This window comes from Lactuca sativa, chromosome 2, assembly GCF_002870075.4.
Source record: "Lactuca sativa cultivar Salinas chromosome 2, Lsat_Salinas_v11, whole genome shotgun sequence".
NCBI lineage: Eukaryota > Viridiplantae > Streptophyta > Magnoliopsida > Asterales > Asteraceae > Lactuca > Lactuca sativa.
The window spans coordinates 228,498,703-228,509,372 of record NC_056624.2 but is presented as its reverse complement, the minus strand read 5'-3'; the positions used below and the strand labels follow the sequence as shown (position 1 = coordinate 228,509,372).

Below are 10,670 nucleotides of genomic sequence, written 5' to 3'. Positions count from 1 at the left end.
TGGTTGACTCATTAATAGATTTTTAGTTTTCTAACTATTTTAATAGAAAAAAAATTATAATTTTATGTTTTTATAATTATAACGTGTTTTTTTTAGTAAAATGAGATGCAAAGTTGTAATCATTTGAATATATGTCAAATCCATACGTTCGGACCATATCTCAATCTATTTAGATGTAAAGTATTCGGTTCTATATATATCTTTAGTGGCGGACGCATAACAAAATCCAAGTTGTAGCATAAATGATTTTAGGGTGGCATGTCGAAAAATTTATGCTAAACCGAAATCTTTTCGAAAAAAATCTACATTGTGCTTTAAAATTTACAGGGTTACATTGGTCACTCTGAGAACCCTTATGTTCACCGCTGTATATCTTAATATGATTAACATTTATTTTTTAATCAAATTAAGATTATGTCTTTTATGTAACAAACAATATATTAAAAGTAATTATTATTATTATTATTATTATTATTATATATATATATATATATATATATATATATATATATATATATATATATATATATATATATATATATATATATATAACCGAATATGATGATAAATTGTAACAATCAATTATAATTTGTACTATTTCATCATTTTATTATTATGGTAATTTAATTTCATCATACCTAACAACTCATAAGGTAAATGAATTGGTTTCTTTTGGTACCGTTTATATTTATATTTATAAGCACATTTCTTACTGAAAAATAATATATAGAGAGGTCGTTGAATTTTTTTTTTTTTTGAAGTGTTTCGAATACACCGTCTCATTTATTAGGAAAAAAAAACACGTCCAAAACTCACATATTTGTAAAATTTGTATCATTTACATCAAAATGACAAAAATTGGCAAATATATATATATATATATATATATATATATATATATATATATATATATATATATATATATATATATATATATATATATATATATATATATATATATATATATATATATATATATATATACTAGCCGTTTATCCGCGCCAAGCGCCGGGTGTGGATAGTTTTTTCAAAAATTGGTTTTTAAAGGTTATACTCGAGCAGATCTTAACGTTTCGATGACAATTAAACATCGTTAAAAACTTTGGGTTATATGGTATCATTGTACCATTCAAATGAGATTGTATGTTTTAGTCCGCACCATCACCATAATAAGAGATTGTAAATTTTGTCATCACTAAAGTAAAATATTTTTTCTATGCTTTTCCCATTAAGTGAGGTAAAAAAAGCAACCTTTCGATTTTTCATATTTCACTTTATCTTATTAAATATCAAGTAATTTAAAAAATAAACTATTATTTCATTTTAGTAATCTTTTGTTTTGAGTTTTATCGGTTCCTATACAATGTGTTTTTGTGTAATGTCAACACATCATTTTGAGTTATTATTAGTTTTAAACTTGGTACTAAATTTCTTAGGCCGAATGGTGAGAGTAAGGGAAAGAGTGAGGAAGTTTTCCTCTTAGCTGAACACCACATCTTGAGTGAGGAAAAGATGGTGAGGGAGCTTATTCCCTCATTTTCTCTCTCCTATTTTTATTGGTCAATTTTTTTTATCTTTTTTAATACTTATTAAATTATATACTTACTAAAAATTAAAAAAAATATACTCCCTCCGTCCCATAATAATTGTCCACTTTTGACTTTTTAAGTCTTTATTCGTCAACTTTGACCTTAAATATTGTTATTTGTGTTATGTATTAGTTGTTGAAACTTATTGCAATGAAAAAACATTTAAAATAAAATCTATTCATAAATTTTGCATTAAGTTTTATATATCAAGGACAAAAATATTTAAGGTCAAAGTTGAGGAATAAAGACTTTAAAAGTCAAAAGTGAACAATAAATATGGGACGAAGGTAGTATATCACAACTCATGACTTTTAATTCCCTACAAAATGAGTATAATATTTGTAGGAAATATATATTTTTTTTAAAAATAAAAAAATTGTGAGGGAAGATTCACACCCATTCCTTAGGTTTAGGTGATGGAAAGGAAAAGTAAGCGTAATGGTGTTGTGGCCCACAAAAAGTGAGAGGAGTTTCCCATCCACACCCTCCTTCTTATATTTATATTTTTTGAAAACTTCTTGTATTTAAAGTATTCTCCTATTGAAAACGGGGATTTTGTAATTTAACAAAAGAGTAATTAAAATCATATTAAAGGAAAAACAATAAAAGATAAAGAAAATTTCAAGCTATATTACACAGATAAATAAAAATTTCTTGAAAAGAAGTATTGATCACAATGCTTTAAAGACATCGACAAAATTATAGCTAATTTTGTGTTTAATGATTAATTTACTAAATTATAATATCTATTATCATTTTTGTTAAGAAAATATCAAGCGAAAGTTATAGATTATCTGACCATTAATCTGCATAACATATACAAATATTGATTTAATAATTAAGAAAATTCATGTTCCTCCTGTAGACCAAGTGGCACTTTCACCATCACCTGCGCATCTACTTGTGCTTACCTGTATAGTAAACCAAAGATGTAGGTAAGCAATTTGGAAAACCAAAACGAAACCTTTGTGTGTATGTGTGAGGGAGAAGAGACAGGAATTGGTCAGTCTGGTGAACACAATTCAACCCTATTTTCTTAAATAACTTCCTCTCATATGTGTTTTTTCTAGTAAATCTTGGACTCATGTACATACTTTGCTTTCCATCTTCAAACATTCACTCTTGCACAAAAAAAAATAGTAAAAATAAAGATAAATCAAAGAATAAATCATTAAAATCGCATCTCAGTTAAAAAAACATGTGTCAAAAATAAACAAAACGCACATTATACGTTGAAATTTAACTCACCTAATAGAGGCTACATTTTTTTTGCTATGTGGTATACTTTGTCTAACCATAAAGCTAATACTTTTATTTCATCATACCGGATAAAAGAAGCATTAAAGCAATGGTATTAGACATCTTTTGGATATATCTTAGTCACCCATTATAGATGTCTTCAAAAATAAGATAAAAGTATAGACTAATGGCCAAAAATATTCAACCATGACATGCCAAAAAAAAAAGACTAAAAATGCAAAAAAATGATAGATGTTGACTTAGCAAGAAAATATATAAGTTCCAAATATTATATATTATATAACCATTTTTATACGTATACTCAAACATCGGCTTCTCCATTTTTAGCAAAAAAAACAAAGAAAAAAAGAAGAAGCAACTTTAACATAAGTAGCAATACAAGGTGAAGTGATAACAAATACAAACAAAAAATAAACCTAAGATGGTCATTTTAGCAATCTCTCACAGGATTTTTGTTTTTATTTAAAGAGATTTGTTACCATATGTGCAGGATGTATCAGAAAATATTGAGTATATCGACTATTTGGGTGGATTAAACCAGAAAAATTCACTTGTCAATGGGGTGGTTCCTCAAGATCTCATCAATTTCATGCCATTGTCTTCTGTCAACTTGCTAATTCTCCATGGATTTCTAGCCAATCTTTCCTCTTTCCTTGTCAATTTCTTGCCATCATATGATTTTCCCATAGATATTTGTAGAACCCTCAAAATGTAATAAGGCTTATTACATATTAAATGCATTAACACTAAACTACAACGATAGTTTTTTACATATTAAATGCATTAACACTAAACTACAACGATTAAAATCTGATTGCATACAAATAACTTATGATTAAATGTACCAATTAAGAAGTATCAATTTATGCACACTTTATAGGATCAAAGCACATGAGTGTTGGAACAACTTGCAAGCAAAGAATAACCTATTATTTAACCTAAATACATGATATTTAAGAATAGAAAGTAGTGTAGCATCCTGGAATGAAGAAGGGTTAAAAGAACATTTGACAACATGTCTTAAATTATTATTAAAAGGATACGTATTAGGTTTAAATGAAAGTATGTTTCTATTTCCTGCATTTAGTTGAAACTTAAAAGGGTTAAATGCAAGAAATAACAACATATTTCATAGAGTTTATATCAATTTCCAAAGAAAGCAATTAACAGATGCCAAAAGATTCTCAGAAAGCTGTCGACATAAGGTGAAAATGAAGGTGAGCAAATCACTTAAATTGATAAGGGGTGCTTAAACTCGTACAAGGAAACTGGCAAGGGATATGTTGGTCTTTTAGAAGAGGGTGGGAGAAGACAGGGTAATCTTTTCTTATTTCATATTTTTTTGGTAATCTTTTGAGGAATGATTACATCACCATCTTTAGTTCTGTCTCTGTTCAGGCTGAAGTAAGGAAAAGAGAAGAAACATAAGCTGCAAAAACATTGAAGAATGAACAAGAGCTTCCTTTAAATAAGTATCATTCATTTGCTCCTATAAATCTGAAACAATTATATAACACTAGACGAATTCCCGCGCGTTGCGCAGTGAAGATTAAAAATATATTGTTAAAATATTGAAAAATATATGTTTAAAATGGTTATATTATTGACATTAACTTTGAGATAATATCTTTACACTAATATATATATATATATATATATATATATATATATATATATATATATATATATATATATACTAGACGAATTCCCGCGCGTTGCGCAGTGAAGATTAAAAATATATTGTTAAAATATTGAAAAATATATGTTTAAAATGGTTATGTTATTGACATTAACTTTGAGATATATCTTTACACTAATATATATATATATATATATATATATATATATATATATATATATATATATATATATATATATATATATATATATATATATATAATCTCTATTATTTTGAACATTAATATTCATTGAAATCAACCCACATTACTCATTAATAGAATTAAATATAATTATGTATTTAGTATTATTTTTAACAATTATTATTATTGATTAATTATATTTTTACTTATGCGATCAGTTTCTAATTTCAATAATGATGTTCATTTAAAATACAATTTATTTATAGCTAAATGTAATTTATAATTTGATGTTATTATCATTTAAAATTGTTATTCATTAGTTTGAAACCATTTATTATTAATAATAAGTTAAAAAAGACTTTTAAGAAACACTTAATATTATTATTAAAATGTGAAACATACACTAAATAATAAAGTGATAAGATATCCATGTAATTTGATTTTATTATTTATAATTATTGCTTATTTATTTTAAAACCACTTGTTATTATTAATAAGTGAAATAAACTTTTAAAAATCACTTATTATTATAATTAAAATGTTAAACATATACCAAAATATAAAGTGTTAAGATAAACAATTTGCATTTTAAAAAAGGCTTACATGGATAATATTGATAATATGACATATCCATGATTTTTAATTAATTATTGTTTTGAAGCAACATGAACATACAAACATGAATACAATAGTTAATTAAATATTATATATATATATATATATATATATATATATATATATATATATATCACCTTCCCTAACATATGATCGATAACATTAATCTAATCTAATTTACATTAAAATTTCAACCACAACATACGATGATATTTTTAAAACAATACTTAAATCAAGAAAATACAAAAAAGAATTAGTATATAACAAACTTACAAATAAAAAACTTCAACATAATAACATGGCTCGAAAAATTGTTCAAAGCCCTCAAACCAACAAAAAAAACTTTAAACTTGTTTTTTTTTATGAATTTTGTATGTGAATTGTATTTGTGTCTCTACTAAAAAAAATTGACCTTTTTATAGTAGAGTATCCATTAATTGTTTATTAAATATATTATATAAGTTATAAAACCTTTGAATTTTTAATCATTATTAAGAGACTTTTGAGTGATATTCATTAAAATAGGAGGTTTCAAATGCATGAGGTGTTTGCAAATTTTTATGGGGGTTTCAAATGCATGAGGTTCAAGAAAAAATACTAGCTTTATAAGTATGTATGATTATTACTAAAAATTATAATATATACTTAATGAGAAAGTACTCAATAACATCACCTTGTGTCTCATAATCTCCTCCTTATCTTCCATGTCAGCAATCTTTTCTCAAAGACTAAAGAAATAAGATAAAAGAACAATAAAACTCACCTTTTTAGCTTGACATAGTAAAATAATAAATATATTTATGGAGGAAAATTAGGATGCTCTAATATAAATAATTGAAATTCACTTATGACCGACCTTATGCAGATTTGTTAGTAAAAAATCATGAAAGAACCAAAAAATGCTTGAATCAAATAATTAGTACCATCTTGTAGCCTTTGTTTTTTTTATTGCTTTATGAAATCTAAAATCTAGCTTTGTTCATTGGTTTAACAAATATGATAGAGCTAAAGAATGTTTTGAATCACCTGGTCAACTAACATTTTAAAGATAAAATAACATGTATTAGACAAATATTGGGTGAATTCAAAGAAAAAAAAGAGCCCACATATAAAAGGAAATAAAGAAACCAAACCTGAGTAAACTATCGATTACATTGACCCTCTGTGCCTAGGATCTTGTATCCAGCCTAAGAGTTGAAGGGAAAACATGATGTTAATTTTGTAACTTTGTAGATCCAAACTCAACAGCCCCTGCAGTCATTAGCTAGCTATCGGTGTTGGTTCTACAAAAAAAAAAGTCACCACACAATCGATGTTAGGAGTTTGGTTAAACAATGATAAGACAGGTAATGTGGATGAAAATAAGAAATTACAAATATTTATGGTTTCTTGAAGAAAGTGGAGTGTTTGTAAGCCATAAATTTCTCACATCGTTGTCTGTATGTTACTGCTTATGTTCAGAAGTACAAAGGGAACTTGTAATGGAAAGAGGTTATCTCCCACTCATTTGTCCATATGGCTACAAGTAACTAAGAACATGAAGCGTACATCCTTTGATCTTTTGTAAAAACAATGCACACTACATAAACCAAAAAAATGGTAAAGAAGATAAAACTATTTTTTCAAATACCCTTCAACTACCATTAAATGGATCTCAACGAAGACGAACCATGAGCTATAGGACGATAAAAGGGAAAATAATAGACAAAGAAGAGGAAACTGAATGAATTGCCATACCTTAAATCGAAGTAACAAACAAGAAGATGAATCTCAAGGAAGGAATATCTTCATCACAAGTAAATCAAAGACCTAATATTGGTTTTTGAATCGATTCCATCCATCTTCATAAGGTTTGTTCATTCTCTTTAAGCATATAACAAATCCAATGTTTTAATCCATTGACGCATCTTCAATTGCCAATATTGTTTGATATGATTGTTAGACTTCCATTAACATTCTAATAAATAACAAAAAAAAAAAATGCCCATTTCGAATCTAATGGAAAAATAGGGGAAAAACTGAAAATCGAACCTTTAATCACAAACACACCTTGTTAGAGGAGACGACGGTGGGAGCTGTTAGAGGAGACGATGGTAAATGTTGTGTCTATGGTTTTCAAAGAGGGTTGAGTGGCGTTGGAGATGGCGGTCTCTAGGGTTTTAATAGGGGCGATGGTTCACTAGTGGTGCAATGGTGGTGAGGTAGAGAGGAGAAGGGAACACCAGTTCGAGATAAGGATTGCAAGAGATACCAGCTGAGGAGGCAAATGTGGATACGGGAACCATAACTGGAATAAGAGGGATATGGATTAGGGTTCTTATCAGAGAGATCGAGAGAGCATACGGCTAAGGGTTCTTCCACAAGCAATGTCTATTAATCGACCGAGATAAGAGATGATATATAGAGAGACAAAAGAGAGCAATTAGAGAGACAGAAGAAATTTGGAGTGAGCAATTAGAGAGACGATGACCGATAGCATGTTGATGAAATTAGGGTTTTCCACATTTAGATAGATGAATAAGGTACTACCGTCAGTTACAATCAAAGGAGCATGTGCATACGTTTTCATTATACTTAAAAGGATTGTACATGATGTTATAACATATATACCTCTTAATTTTCAAGAAATGAGCAATATGCTTAATAATATACTAAAGATATATATATATATATATATATATATATATATATATATATATATATATATATATATATTATGAATTTTTCAAGGAACCAAATCTTTTTTTCAATTTCTAGAGCTTATTCTTTATCAAAAAAAAAATCTAATAATATCTAAATTCATATATTAACATTGTGAATGTGAAAAATATTTTTCAGATTCACCGTGTGAATTCGGATTCACGTTGTGAATTTTCGAAGATTCACATTGTGAATTTGACGTAAAAAAAATTGAATTTTATATCATTGGAAAAAAGATAAAAAGTTATGAATTTCTGTATTTTTAGTTTTTTTTTTTTGATAAAAAATAAGTTCTAAAAGTTGAAAAAAAGATTGGTTCCTTGGTTAATTATGGTTCTCTATTGAACCTCACTCACACACTCTCTCTCTCTCTCTCTCTCTCTCTCTATATATATATATATATATATATATATATATATATATATATATAGGTTCATTTGAGACAATTTTAATTTTGTGAGACCGTGAGACCAAATCTAAAAATAATTTTAAAATGCAAAATAAATGGAAAAACCCAATAATTCTTTTTTTAAATATTATTTTCGGAACTTGAATTAACTAAAAAAAATTCCTTTTTTTTTAAGAATACGTGAAATATTCTAATATAATATTATACTGACATATTCTAAAAAATAATTTTAAAATGCAAAATAAATGGAAAATTTTAAAAAATTCTTTTTTTAAATATTATTTTCGGAACTTGAATTAACTAAAAGAAATTTAAAAAAATTCCATTATTTTTAAAAAATACGTGAACTATTCTAACAGAATATTACACTGTACATATTCTAACAAATAATTTTAAAATGCAAAATAAATGGAAAAATCCAAAAAAAATTTAAATACTATTTTTGAAACTTGAATTAACTAAAAAAATTTTAAAAAAATTAAAAAACTAAAAATAAAATAAAAAAAATGCGTCTCACGGTCTCACAAAATTAGATCGTCTCACATGAACCTAACCCCTATATATATATATATATATATATATATATATATATATATATATATATATATATATATATATATATATATATATATATATATATATATATATATATATATATATATATATATATATATATATATATATATATATATAGTAAACGAGCTTACCATGTATCCCATATTAATAAATATGTTATGGTGCATGTCTATACCATAATTAAGCATCGTGCCCTCCACAAACGTTTTCGAATTTTGAATAGTCGACATGAGTCAGGAATAGTTGTGTAGATAACGAATCTGAATCTGAGACTCAGACACGTGTTTATATGTTTAGAACAAATTGGCATAGAAATGATATTGAAAAGATTATTAAATGACTAGTAAAACACGCTAGAAAATTTAACATGTTACATTAATTGTTTTTAAGTCAGTTTAGCCAACTAATTTTGAACTTCTAACACATGCAAGAAAATCTAATAAAATGAAAGGTTAGTAATTTAAGAGAAAAAATTGGAAAACCAAATGACGCCAAAGGAGAGTAATCATACAGCGGATGCTTGAGGTACCAATCAAGGTGATATGTTTTATATGAGGCAAACTTAGAACGCATTCCAACCAAATGCGCTCTAAAAAAAGGGGTATCAACATCGATTCCATATTATGTGTACATTGCAATTCCGCTCATGAAGATATCAACCATGTTCTAATTTAGTGTCCAATGGCAACAGATGTATGAGATTGGATTTTAGGTGGTGCGATATTGGAAAACCCCAACTCGCTAGCACCAGAGGTATGATGGTTTTTTGTACAATGGGAGAAATGTTTGAAAAGCAGGAAAAATCTCATCAGCATATGTTACGATGCTATGTGGCTGATTTGGAAAGCCAGATGTTATTGGGTCTTCAAAAAAAAATCATTTGTCCCCAACAAAAGTGGATGATAATATTAAGTCCCTTGTATTCAAATAGATTAAACATAGGAGAAAAGATTTGATCCTTTAGTTAGATAGAATGACATGTAAACCCCTTTTTGTGCATGTAAATATTTGTACTTCTCATTTTGTTGGCCTCGTCTAGTTACTTTACTTGCTAGAAGTTGGTTTTTTTATTATATATATTTGGTTAAGAAAAACAACTACAATTTTAATAATGATACTAGTTAACACATATTTTCAATATTTAATTAGTTAATTAATTAGTTTCTTGTCGTATTACATATAAAATAGTTTAAACAAATAAGACATCAATAAATGTATATATCCAAATAACCTTTTTTATATTAGGACATTATATGTGAGATTTGTATACTACACAAATTGATTAAAAAGTTAAAAAAATAAATGTGAACTTTAAATATTTTTAAAGTAAAATTTTGAAATAAACACAAAATAAAATGATAAATAGGTAAGTAATTCAATGTATTAATAAAGAAACCATTGATATATTCTAAATAATTGTATTGAATATCAAGGTGTCTAAAAATTAAATATTTTATAAAGTAAACTTTCGAAATAAATACAATAAAAACATGAATAAGTGGTAATCTAATTTATATTAATAAAATAAACTATTGACATATTGTAAACAATTGTTATGAATCACAAATTTTTAAAAACTTATTTGAATATAACATTAGATTTTATATTCCTAAGTTTACCGTAATTATCTAAAATTAATATTTTTAATTCGTTTATGCTTTTAACTCTAGAAATATAACATATAAATGTCTATAAGTGAAC

The 10,670-nt window shown here is 26.2% G+C and overlaps 1 long non-coding RNA gene across 1 annotated transcript; it reads right to left on the bottom strand.

Moving 5' to 3' along the window:
• Positions 1-5,444: 5,444 nt before the first annotated feature.
• LOC122196810 (uncharacterized) lies at positions 5,445-6,970 on the bottom strand. Its single transcript, XR_006188894.2, has 3 exons — positions 6,658-6,970; positions 6,418-6,567; positions 5,445-6,012 (listed from the first exon to the last, which is right to left on the bottom strand). It is a non-coding gene; the product is annotated as an uncharacterized LOC122196810 (long non-coding RNA).
• Between the last annotated feature and the right edge of the window lie 3,700 nt (positions 6,971-10,670).